Consider the following 12500-nt stretch of genomic DNA (forward strand, 5'->3'; position numbering starts at 1 on the left):
ACTAATAATGGTATGTTTCCTACCAGTTACAGTATATACTGTGGCATTAATAGTATAAAAGAGAGACAGGGGGGTGGGGGGGGGGGGGGAGGGAGAGAGAGAGATCATCAATATGATCATAGTGTTGTTGTTGATGTATTATGTGTCCCCTGTGTTCTTGCTTTGGCATTGGAAGACTTGTCAGGTCACTTGTCATGTGAAAACAGCTCATTACATTGAGTTGTGTCGAGAGAGAGAGAGAGAGAGAGAGAGAGAGAGATAGAGAGAGAGAGAGAGAGAGAGAGAGAGAGAGAGAGAGAGAGAGAGAGAGAGAGAAGAGAGAGAGAGAGAGAGAGAGGGAGAGAGAGAAAGAGAAAGAGAGAGAGAGGGAGAGAGAGAAGAGAGAGAAAGAGAGAGAGAGAGAGAGAGGGAGACAGAGCGAGCATGAGAGAAGTGTTTCAAGCTTTGAAGTGTCTCTTGTGTGACAATAAGAGTCTATTTACCTTCCATGAAAACACTCTCCATAAAATGCCAATAAAACATCTTGAATTGTGAGGGGCGGAGACGGAATGGGAGAAAGAGAGAGAGAGAGAGAGAGAGAGAGAGAGAGAGAGATGACAAAGGGAATGAAGGGTGATAGAATTGGAGAGATGAGGCAAGGAGTGGGGAGGTAAGGGGCGGTAAGGGAGAGAGAGGTGGGAGGCGAGAAAAGGAGAGAGGGAGGAGGGAGAGAGAGAGTCAGCATCAAGGTTTCCCATTCACACTTAATTTCAGACGGTGTTCCGCAGCTCTCTACTGTTCTGAATTGCTGTTTGGGATTTGATTGAATTCTCTCTCTTATGCTGTCCTTTTGTCAACTGGTGCGATTGGCCTGTCAAGACCGTGACTCCCTTTAAAAGCGCTACACACATCATTTGTATCTGTATTGCTGATATCATAATTGCCATAATCACCCCATGACCGCTCTTAAGTGGCTGGAGGACATCACATTAGACACACACACACAAACACAAACACAATGTGTGTGAGGTTTCATGGCGCGTGCGTGAATATGTGTGGGGCGGCCAAAGGTTTAACCATAAGCTGCCGAAACCAGGGATCGAACCAGGGACCTTTAGATCTTCAGTCTAACGCTCTCCCAACTGAGCTATTTCGGCACTCCGGTGTAAAGGGGAGGGGTTTACGAGTTCAGGCTAATGTCTCAGTCTAGCTGTGTGTGTGTATGTGCGGGGGGGAGGGACACACTTGTTCAACCCACACAGGGGAAGTGCACACTTCAGGAGAAGTGTAGAGAAATGAGACGCAGCACATAACATAAACACAACACTCTAGCACCATTCTGTCTTTGACGGAACATAGGCTTAGAGCACACGACACAGAGACAACACAAGGAACAATACGACAGAACACATTAGATGACAGAACAACATTCCCCTCTGCTCTGCCTCTCTCACAGGATAGGAATGTGGAATATTCCGGGTAGTTGAGTTCTTCTGTGGGAAAACAGACAAGACAGAGAGACGGCGGGCGGCACGCTGGAGATGCCTATCTTTATGACATTCTGTCAAACAGTCATATCTGTGCTTATTCCCTACTCACATCTCTCTCTCTCTCTCTCTCTCTCTCTCTCTCGACAGAATGACTCGAATGAACTCTCACAACAATGATGGTTAACCAGCCACTTAAGAGACACATAAAATTGAACACACACACACACACACACACACACACACACACACACACACACACACACACACACACACATGATATTCAACTTCTATCAAACTCTATCCTCCAGGTACAGCATGCCAACTGACTGGGCGAGTATGGACTCTCAGTGGCAGTGAAACAGTGAATGGCCTGGCTTAAGAAAGCTGACCCTGTCAACAAAACAGCTGGTCACCCTGTGACGACCGGTGTCTGCATGACCGTTACCTCCAGATAACCAGCCTGCAACCTTCCAAATCCTATGGCTCCATGATTGATTTACTCACAGCTGTCACTAGGCAGAGACAAAGTAGTGAGTGTCTCTCTCTCTCTCTCTCTCCCTCTCTTTCTGTCATTCTCTACCTAACTCTTACTCTCTCCCACTCCCTGCTCTCTCATTGTGCACATTGTCCATCTTCCTCTCTTCCTCTCTCTCTCTCCATCTCCTTCCCCCTCTCTTTCTGTGGTCTCTACCTTTACCTCCCTTGCTTCATCGCTCCCTCGCTCCTCCCGCTCCTCCCGCCTGCGAATCTAATTAAGGTAACAATCATGTTTATACGGCTTAATCCAATGTTATCGGAGGCTTTACGTCAGTGGGCACAGATATGTAACTAGGGCCGGTAGGTTTTACACACAACAGGAAACACGCAGATAATCAGAACTCGGTTTTCCTTCAATTAAAGATGGGTGGGTTTGTTTTGATCATCTCCGGGGTTTAACCAAAAGAACACCAACGATACACAGGATACTCATTCTATAATACATGTACAATATTTATTTCTGAATATTTCTCATCGAAATGTATTGCACTACAAATATACACAATATATAGCCTGCTGCACACATTTGGGGTCTCCTTATTGGCACTTCTTTGTCATGTAGAAAACAATATTTTGTCAAAAACTGATCCACATGATTATTTGATTTCTTTTTTCTCTACAAACCAATAGTCCTAAGTGCATAAGACTCCACACACAGTCCAGTTTCAGGTGAGTAAGACTCAGTCTTACATGCCTGCATAACCTGCCTACTCAAGCTGCCTACTGTAGTTGGTTGGTGGTTATACCTATATTATAAATTGTGGAAAGACAGACAGCAAAACACATAGCCATGAACCTAACTGAAGAACATATTTCACAAAGGTTATCATAGTCTACATTTTAACAAAGAATATTACACAAATAGGCCCATGCATGTCTTTGGTTGGTGTAAACTTTTGGCATGTAAAAAGTAGCCTATGATGGACGTGTGCGCCTCTGTCGATAGGTTTGCCTGAAGTGCAATGTGGGTGGAAGGACAAGAAAATAAAACTTTGCGAAAACAAATTATATTGCAAATAAGAACACGCAAACATCAACTCTACTGCGCGCACGAGAGAGAGAGAGAGAGAGAGAGAGAGAGAGATAGAGTGTGTGTGCGTGTGCGTGTGCGTGTACGTGTGTGTGTGTGTGTGTGTGTGTGTGTGTGTGTGTGTGTGTGAAATTGCCTTTAGATGATCGATTCAGAGGCGCTGATATTCGGTTTCCTGTGCCCTATTATAAAACGCATTTTAAGTGAACTGTGTTTGTGAAGTAGACAACACTTGAATATGTTTGCCAGCGTTAGGACGGGTTTTGGGCGATGCTATCAGAAAAACAACGGCGTTGTTGGTCAAATTTAACAACTAAAGAATGTCAGGTTCCGATCATGCCGTTGCGAGTAGGAAAATGTCTCTTACCTAGTGCTCTACGAATCAGGAGAAACAGACAGCGCACGTCTTTGGAACCAACACTCCTGCGTAAATTCGTTTAAAACCCTCCATTTCTCAGCGACTAATTCAGAGTGATTTACAAGTAGAAAGCCCGGGGTAAATGAATGTTGTCAGGTCAGAAATCCTAATCCTTAACGCAACGTCAATATTCTCCCGTTAATTCCGCTCTCCCCGTCCCCGACAAGCGACTGTGTGCAAGGGAGTGTGCGTTCCCTCTGTGCATGCAGAAGGAGAGAGAGTGAAGAGAATGACTCTAGCGCTCGTCAGCAAACGAGAAGTGCACACATGACCGCGAGGCCAAGCTGGGGGGCTGCGCGCACATACACACGCGGGTGCGCGCACACACATGCATACGCGCGCGCGCGCACACACACACACACACACACACACACACACACACACACACACACACACACACACAACACGCACGCTGGGGGGCGCACACACACACTATATGATCCGAGAAGGGCGCACTCAAAAAGTAAAGAACGGAAGGTAATGAAGCGGTCAGGGTCTGTTTTAGGGCCCAAACCAGCTGTCCAAAGAAATCAACATTTGTTTTGGAGAGACGATGTCGACTGCGAGCGGTGGCTTGTGTTGTCAGTACAAACTCACATCTCCTTTGCTAAATATCTTAATAATAACGTGTATGACTATATAATAATAGGAACACTACAATTTACACTGGTTGCAATTATGCATTAAATAATCTTAGTATTGGAAAAACAACATAAACTAGGCCTACAGAGAAACATTCTTCCCGTTCATCAAAATAAGATCAGCAATCACATCAGCTTCCTGCTCATTCAGACCAACACAATACATGTGACATGGGTGTAATTAGATAAAGAGAACATGTCAGAGTGGGAAGTCAGAGAACATTCCCCATCAACCACAATCCTGATCTGGTTCAGAAAAGGGTTTGCAGATGTCATGTCACTGTCTAGTGTCTCCATACAGCCATTCAACCCACAGACAAGCAACACACGTCTCTGAAGAATCACCCTCCCTTTCTCACCATGATAGAGGTATAGTCATTTTAAGTAGCTGTTAATTTTCATACACAAGTAACAATAGTAGGTCAGTATTACCAGTTTTGGACCCTGTATGCCAGATGTGTGTGTTTCAATAGCTCTTTTGAATAGTGCTATCTGTAGAATTTGATTTACTCCAAAAGATTTCCGAGGGAATATACCATTTCTGAGAGAATATAAAATGTCCATGTTGTTGTTGCCAAGGGGGACAGAGAACTTGTTGACGGTGCCCCTACTGATACACTTCTGCCATGTTCTCTGGCACCAGCTGTATCGCAACCCCGCATGGATCGTTTTAGAGCAACATCAAAAGGGCAACACTAAGAAGAAAAGCAAACAGTAGAGTCCATGACCTCTCTTTCACTCTCCCCTATTCTCAGAGACTAATTCGGTCCCTTTGAGTACGAGACGAACCGACTCTACACCAGGCCAGGGCCCCTGAGGCAATACAAAGGACCAATCCTATCCCTGAATAGGCCCAGCCTACCCCTTCTTCTTACAAGCCAACCAACTGCCAAACTGTCACCTCACCATCCGCTCCAATGGGATGGGCTGTTCTATAACTACCAAGGGGGCTCGTTAGAAGCATGACAGAGGCCCCATAAAGTGGCTATTCAAGGCAGTAAATAAATACTCTACTTGGCTATTGATGCTACTTCGGAAAGCGATTTAGTGTAGGCTGTTGTTGTGTTTTGTTCATGTTTTTCTGTTTCTTTCCTCTAAGGATTGGAAAGGAGTGTTCAGTTATTCTTTTATGTCTATAATGCTTAAAGGGTCATAGTAAATGATGTATATTTGAACAATAATTTATTTTATAAACCCTAAAGTCAAATCAATCGATCAATCACTGTGAGCTTCGGGCAACACACACAGGGGGATTTCAAAGACATGATGAGTGAATACTGCTAAATACTAACCAGTACTTTCCAGTGTAACCGAAGAGAGACCATTTTTATTTGACTGTTTATGTATTCAAGCAGTATCAGCTCTGAAATTACACAACCAGGTACCTTTCAGTTTCAATTTTGACAGTCATAAATATTTGAGGAGGACAAAACACATACTGTACCCAAACAATGTCTGGTGTCAACACATGTACAAGAGGCACTTTGTTAACGACCAAGGAGTACACTGGTAGGGTCGTTTCTGGGACAAAGGCCACTCTAACGACCACACTGACACACACACACACTGACACACACACACACACACACACTTTAGTATAAAGTTGTTTGTTTTTCCCTGGGGAGAGAGAGAGAGCTAACTTCTACTGTTTGACCCATTGAGATGTGAGAAAACCTCACTGGTCCTTAAGATTAACAATTTCAAACAACATCAAATTCAAATTTCAAACAACACAGGCTTCCAGAGGTTCCTAAAATACCAGATACAACAGGTGAAAAATTAAAAAATACTAAGATACGACAGATTAGCCTTCTGGCAGAATGTACAGAAAAGTTGATTAATGTGAAATAAAGACAAGTCTGACAAAAACGTCCCTACCTGCACATGGACTCTCTCTTTCCTTGTTAACACAAATACACACTGCTTTCTAAAGCCGTAAGTTGAAGGTTTGAATGTGTAAATCTCAAACAAGCTCTTCACAACACGCCATAGAGCCCAGCACTGTGATTGTGAGAAGGGAGAGAAACAGAGACGAACTGCGTCAAACCCCCGACAAGCCTTGACTCATCTGCCCTGTGTTTACCTGCGAGAGGAGGGTGGGGCCAGAGCAGTGTGTGTGTGTGTGTGCGTGTGTGTGTGTGTGTGTGTGTGTGTGTGTGTGTGTGTGTGTGTGTGTGTGTGTGTGTGTGTGTGTGTGTAAAATAAATAATGTGTGTGCATCACTTGGTTTGTGTGTCTGGCTATATGTCAATGCAAGAGAAAGAATGTTTGTGTGTGTGTGTGTGTATGTGTGTGTGCGCATATGTTCGTGCATGCACGCGTTTGTGTGTGTGTGTTTTACTCGCGGTAACACCGCGAGTGGAAAGGTGTCACATGTCCCAGTAACCTGTCTGACAAGTGCTGACCCCTCTGCTTCTCTGATTGGCTACACAAAGACACACACACACACACACACACACACACACACACCTGCAGTAAACACAGCCAGTGGTGATGTCACAGATTTACATGGTCTAAACAAGCAGAGTTTCCACCTCTCTATATCCGAGGAGAACAGAGTTGGCTCTTAACACCTAATCTTTATACGGGCAGCCTGTGTTTGTTCTGAATCCAAGGGAGCCACCTTTGCCTGAACAACAATAACAACAACACAACATTTACCTTTGTTTATCCTTACAAAGAGACGGAGGTGTGTGTTGTGACAGGAGGGATGGTCAAAGGTTATTCTCTCTTGACAGCTGAAGTAGGAAATAGCAGAGGTATGGCTGCCTGTCAAGCAGTCTCCTTATCTAAGCTCGGCGCAGAGATATGGAATGTGGCTCAAAGCATTGACCCCTGTCAGCACGCACACACACACACTCACACACTCACACACACACACACACACACACACACACACACACACACACACACACACACAAACACACACTTTCTCTTACTTCGACGTATAGCCAGACACTAAAACCAAGTGACACACAAACATTCTTTATTTTACACACACTTACACACACACACACACACACACACACACACACAGAAAGAGAGAAAGAGAGAGAGAGAGAGAGATAATGCCCCAAAGCAGCCGGTGTGTAAATCGAGACAGGAGGGAGTGCATGTTTTGTGGGGAAGGATGGAGAGGGGGAGCAGATCAGAGATTAAGGGTAAAGATTTAACTCCTGAATCACCAGTAGCAAAACAGCAGTGATCAGTAATTCATGGCCTTTGTTAGGGAGGGACTGGGGGTTTGGGCCCTTTTCTCAATTGTTAGAAACTTGATTCCTCGCATCCTCTCCTCTTTCCTCCACTTGCATCCTACTCATAAGGCACTGGAGGAGAGTATCTAGGTTCCTCCGCTTAGATATTGTCCTCCAATGTTTTTTGAGAAAAAGGTAATGGAGGACAGAGGAATAGAGTTTCTACTCTGCACTTTCTGTGATATATACATATCAGGCGAGGCTGGTGGAGTCAGATCTCGGAGAACGGGCTCATTAAAATGCATGGAATGGAATGAGGAATGTTATCAAACCAGGGGAATAATCGGCCGTCTGGCGGGCACGCCACAAAACCTAGCGTCCTCTCGTGGTACCGTTGTAATTTTGGACCCGGTTTTCTGTCCATCCTGTTTTTTTGTGGCTAACTAGTGGTTTGCACCTTGCAGTGAAGCCTCTGTAGCTTTTGCTGGTGAAGTCTTCTGCGGATGGTAGTCTCTGACACATTCACGCCTACCTCCTGGAGCGTGTTCCTGATCTGTGGCACAGTTGGGGAGGATGATGAAGGACAGGGGAGAGGGTTAAGAATTTAAGACACATGTAATGGGTGTGATATAGATAGCTAAACACACACACGCCTACACACTCTGTGGCCCTTTCCCAGTTGTTAGAAACTCAATTCCTCACTTCCTCCCCTCCATCCTCCACTCGTATCCTACTCCAAAAAAATATTGGAGGACAATATCTAAGTGGAGGAACCTTGATATTCTCCTAGATTATTCACATTGGAGGAGAATATCTAGAATCCTCCCCTTAGATATTCTGCTCCATTGCTTTTTGAGAAGAAGCAAGTAGAGGATGGAAGTGAGAAATCAAGCTTCTAATTGAGAAAGTGTGTATGTGTGCGGTCATGGGGTGTCTGTCTGGGGCGGCCAAAAGATGCTGCCGGAACCAAGGACCCTCTCCCAACGGAGCTATTTCGGCATTCTGATGTATAGTGGAGGGGGTTACAAGTTTTGGACCCAGTCTAGTTGTAGACACATGAATAATATGTGTGTGATATACAGTACACTCACCGGCCACTTTATTAGGTGCACCTGTTCAACTGCTCTTTAACGCAAATATCTAATCAGCCAATCACATGGCAGCAACTCAATGCATTTAGGCATGTAGACATGGTCAAGACGACCTGCTGAAGTTCAAAATGGGGAATCAGAATGGGGAAGGTGATTTAAGTGACTTTGAACGTGGCATGGTTGTTGGTGCCAGACGGGCTGGTCTGAGTATTTCAGAAACTGCTGATCTATTGGGATCACGCACAACCATCTCTAGGGTTCACAGAGAGTGGTCCGAAAAAGAGAAAATATCCAGTGAGCGGCAGTTCTCTGGGCAAAAATGGCTTGTTGATGCCAGAGGCCAGAGGAGAATGAACCACTCATTACAACCAAGGTATGCAGAAGACCATCTCTGAACGCACAACACATCGAACCTTGAAGCAGATGGGCTACAGCAGCAGAAGATCACACTGGGTGCCACTCCTGTCAGCTAAGAACTGGAAACTGAGGCTACAATTCGTAATTGTTGGTGGTTTAGCAGTAGATCAGCAGTTTCTGAAATACTCAGACCAGCCCATCTGGCACCATCTGGCACCAACAACCAACAACTATGAATTGTAGCCTCAGTTTCCTGTTCTTAGCTGACAGGAGTGGCACAATAGAAAATTGGACAATAGAAGATTGGAAAAACGTTGCCTGGTCTGATGAGTCTCGATTTCTGCTGTGACATTCAGGTAGGGTCAGAATTTGGCGTAAACAACATGAAAGCAGGGATCCATCGTGCCTTGAATCAACGGTTCAGGCTGGTGGTGGTGGTGTAATGGTGTGGGGGATATTTTCTTGGCACACTTTGGGCCCCTTAGTACCAATTGAGCATCGTTTAAACGCGACAGCCTAGTATTGTTGCTGACCATGTCCATCCCTTTATGACCACAGTGTACCCATCTTCTGATGGCTACTTCCAGCAGGATAACACGCCATGTCACAAAGCTGACATCATCTCAAACTGGTTTCTTGAACATGACAATGAGTTCACTGTACTCCAATGGCCTCCACAGTCACCAGATCTCAATCCAATAGAGCACATTTGGGATGTGGTGGAACGGGTGATTCACATCATGAATGTGCAGCCGACAAATCTGCAGCAACTGCGTGATGCTATCATGTCAATATGGACCAAAATCTCTGAGGAATGTTTCCAGCACCTTGTTGAATCTATGCCACAAAGAATTAAGGCAGTTCTGAAGGCAAAAGGGGGTCCAACCTGGTACTAGCAAGATGTACCTAATAAAGTGGCCGGTGAGTACATATCTATATCAGTAGAGGCTGGTAGAGGCAGAAATCAGAGGATGGGCTCTTTGTAACACATGGAACACACCCTTTCCCAGGAACTCGATTTCTCACATCCCGAGAAATTTCAACTTTCTAATCATCGAGAAAGGGCCTGTGTGTGCGTTCATTGTGTGTGGGGCGACCAAAGGTTTAACCATAACCTTCCCAAACCAGGGATCGAATCAGGCATATAGATATAGATATTCAGATATAGACTTCAGCGTGTGGAGAACTCACTGCTCAATCTGACCCCTCACGCAACTGCCTATAATTGCCTCGAAACATCTAGCCTGGGGGCTTATGCATCATTCTGATTCATCAACAATATTGCCTTAATCACAGCTTAAAACGCTGACACTTCCCTTCCTCTCCTCTCCCTCTCTCCCTTTCCTCTCCTCTCTCTCTCGCTCTCTCTTTCTATCTCTCTTGAGTAATCGTTTCCAGGACTTTCCAACCAGGGTTAGCATCTGTTAGCTAGTGCTAGCGCACGCACAAGGCGGTTATTATCTATAACTACTTTGCGAAGGATCTCGCTGAGCAGTTGTTTGGAGGAGGGCGGCCGTATAAACTCTTATCTCTGTACAGACGGAGCTGGCCGCTTGTGAAGACACACACCCACACACACCCACACACACACACACACACACACACACACAAACTCCTCACAAAGTACAGAATGTGATAAGAGATTTTCCTACATAGTATACGATATGTCAATGGGGTCGTTGTTGGAAACGAGTGTGTTATGAATTAACTTATGCGGTGAAATATGGATGAATTGATAAGAAAAAGACTAGAAATACATTAAGGAGAATCCTTTTGTTATTGCAGTTATGGTGTTCTGCTCTGAGAGAAAATAAACAGTATGTGTGTGTGTGTGTGTGTGTGCGTGCATGCGTGCGTACCATCCGTTGCCAGCGGAGGGAGTCACCTCTAGCCTTACCGTGTATGCTGCCAAGGCTGTACACACAGTAACATGACACCCTGTAACCTCCCCCTGGGTCCTCCTAACAGGGCTGTCAACCACTAAACTGGGACAGTATCCTAAGTTGGTAGTAGTCTCCCTTCCCCCTCAGTTAGCTCTCAGTTAGGAGAGCGTTAGACTGAAGATCTAAAGGTCTTTGGTTTGATCCCTGGTTTTGGCAGTTGTGTTGTATTGACTCTGTTGTCTTATTGCTATACAAATGTCAGTGTATATTTCACCAACTTTGGTGGCAATAAAATGATCTTGTATCTTGTATGTTGTCATTCCGACACACTCCACATTCACACACACAATCACACACACAACCCCCAGTCCCCTCCTTAACAAAGGCCATGAATTACTGATCACTGCTGTTTTGCTCCTGGTGATTCAGGAGTTAAATCTTTACCCTTAATCTCTGATCTGCTCCCCCTCTCCATCCTTCCCCACAAAACATGCACTCCCTCCCGTCTCGATTTACACACCGACTGTGTGTGTGTGTGTGTGTGTGTGTGTGTGTGTGTGTGTGTGTGTGTGTGTGTGTGTGTGAGTGTGTGCGTGTGGGTGTGCGTGTGTGCGCGCGCGCGTGTGTGTGTGTGTGTGTGTGTGCGTGTGTGCGTGCGTGTGTGTGTGTGTGTGTGTGTGTGCATGTGTGTTTCCCTCTCTGACATGCTCTATTGGCATGAAAGTAAAAATCAAATGTTGTGAGAGACATGCAGTGTGCTATCAACAGAACTTGATATCAGTAATATTTAAAACAAGCTTTAAAAGATCGCTACAGAAAATACTTCATATGTAATAATCATGTTTTTCATCTCTCGGCAACTATGTCACCACTGTCACCAGGCAGTCTCTCTCTCTCTCTGCAACTGTGTCACCACAGTTACTTCGGAACACCGAGGCGTCGGTTGCCAGGGCAACGGGGAGGGGAGGGGGGGGGAGAGTGCAGCTAGGCTGCGAGTGACAAGCCGTGTTAATTCCTTCACCCATGAACCCCGCGGGAACACAGGCATTCGTCTTCATCCCAGACACACACACACACACACACACACACACACACACACACACCCACGCACACACACACATGCACACACACACACGCACACACACACACACACACCACATTTTGGAACCCTGTCTGTCTACCACTGCAACTGCATTAACCATGTATAGTATATTGCTCCCTCCCCATCTGTCGAATGAATACATTCTGTTAAATCATTTTCTCTCTCATTCTGTTTCTGGTGCTCTCTTTTGGGCTCCATCTCTCACACTCCCTAGCTATATTGGAAGTGAATGGTACAGAGAGGTACAACTGCAACACGCCACAGATTAATCTCTTTGATAGATTTCTCCGAGGTATCGCCTCACATTTGCTTTACTCGCCTGATAGATTAGCTAATGCATTTGAATCACTTCTCCCCTGCTTTGCGCCTCTCTCTCTCTCTCTCTCTCTCTCTCTCTCCCTCTCTCTCTCTCTCTCTCTCTCTCTCTCTCTCTCCCTCTCTCTCTCTCCCTCTCTCTCTCGCTCTCCCTTTCGGTCTTTATTAGACTCTCTCTTTCTCTCCCGCTCGCTCTTTCAACCACCTATCCCTCTTTCTCACTCTATCTCTCCATATCTATGTATTTATGTATATATCTATCTCTCTCTCTCTCCTTCTCCCTGTCCCCTCCATCACTCTATCTCGCTCTTACTCCCGAACACTCACTCATGAGGTCAATAGTGACATCCCCCCTCCCCCCCTCCCCCCCTCCCCCCCTCCCCCCTCACTTACATAAAGCTAACACTAGGCCTTCAAGTCCCCTTTCGTGTTCTACAAGCTCCATCCAGCTTCAGTAGCAGCT

At 45.5% G+C, this 12500-nt stretch overlaps 1 protein-coding gene across 5 annotated transcripts in view; it reads right to left on the reverse strand.

Moving 5' to 3' along the window:
- Nucleotides 1-12500, reverse strand: part of foxn3 (forkhead box N3) — an 80046-nt gene that overhangs the window by 48018 nt on the left and 19528 nt on the right. For 2 of the 5 annotated variants that reach the window (XM_083683919.1, XM_083683915.1), the window contains exon 1: nucleotides 5974-6084. The exons of 1 other annotated variant lie outside the window; for it this stretch is intronic. The gene's annotated coding sequence lies outside the window, so the exon portion shown is untranslated. Of the gene's footprint in view, nucleotides 1-3403; nucleotides 3514-5973; nucleotides 6085-7746; nucleotides 7796-12500 lie in introns of those variants that run through there. 2 more of the 5 variants (XM_083683918.1, XM_083683916.1) reach the window with 2 other exon arrangements.

Source organism: Argentina silus (assembly GCF_951799395.1).
Source record: "Argentina silus genome assembly, chromosome: 13".
NCBI lineage: Eukaryota > Metazoa > Chordata > Actinopteri > Argentiniformes > Argentinidae > Argentina > Argentina silus.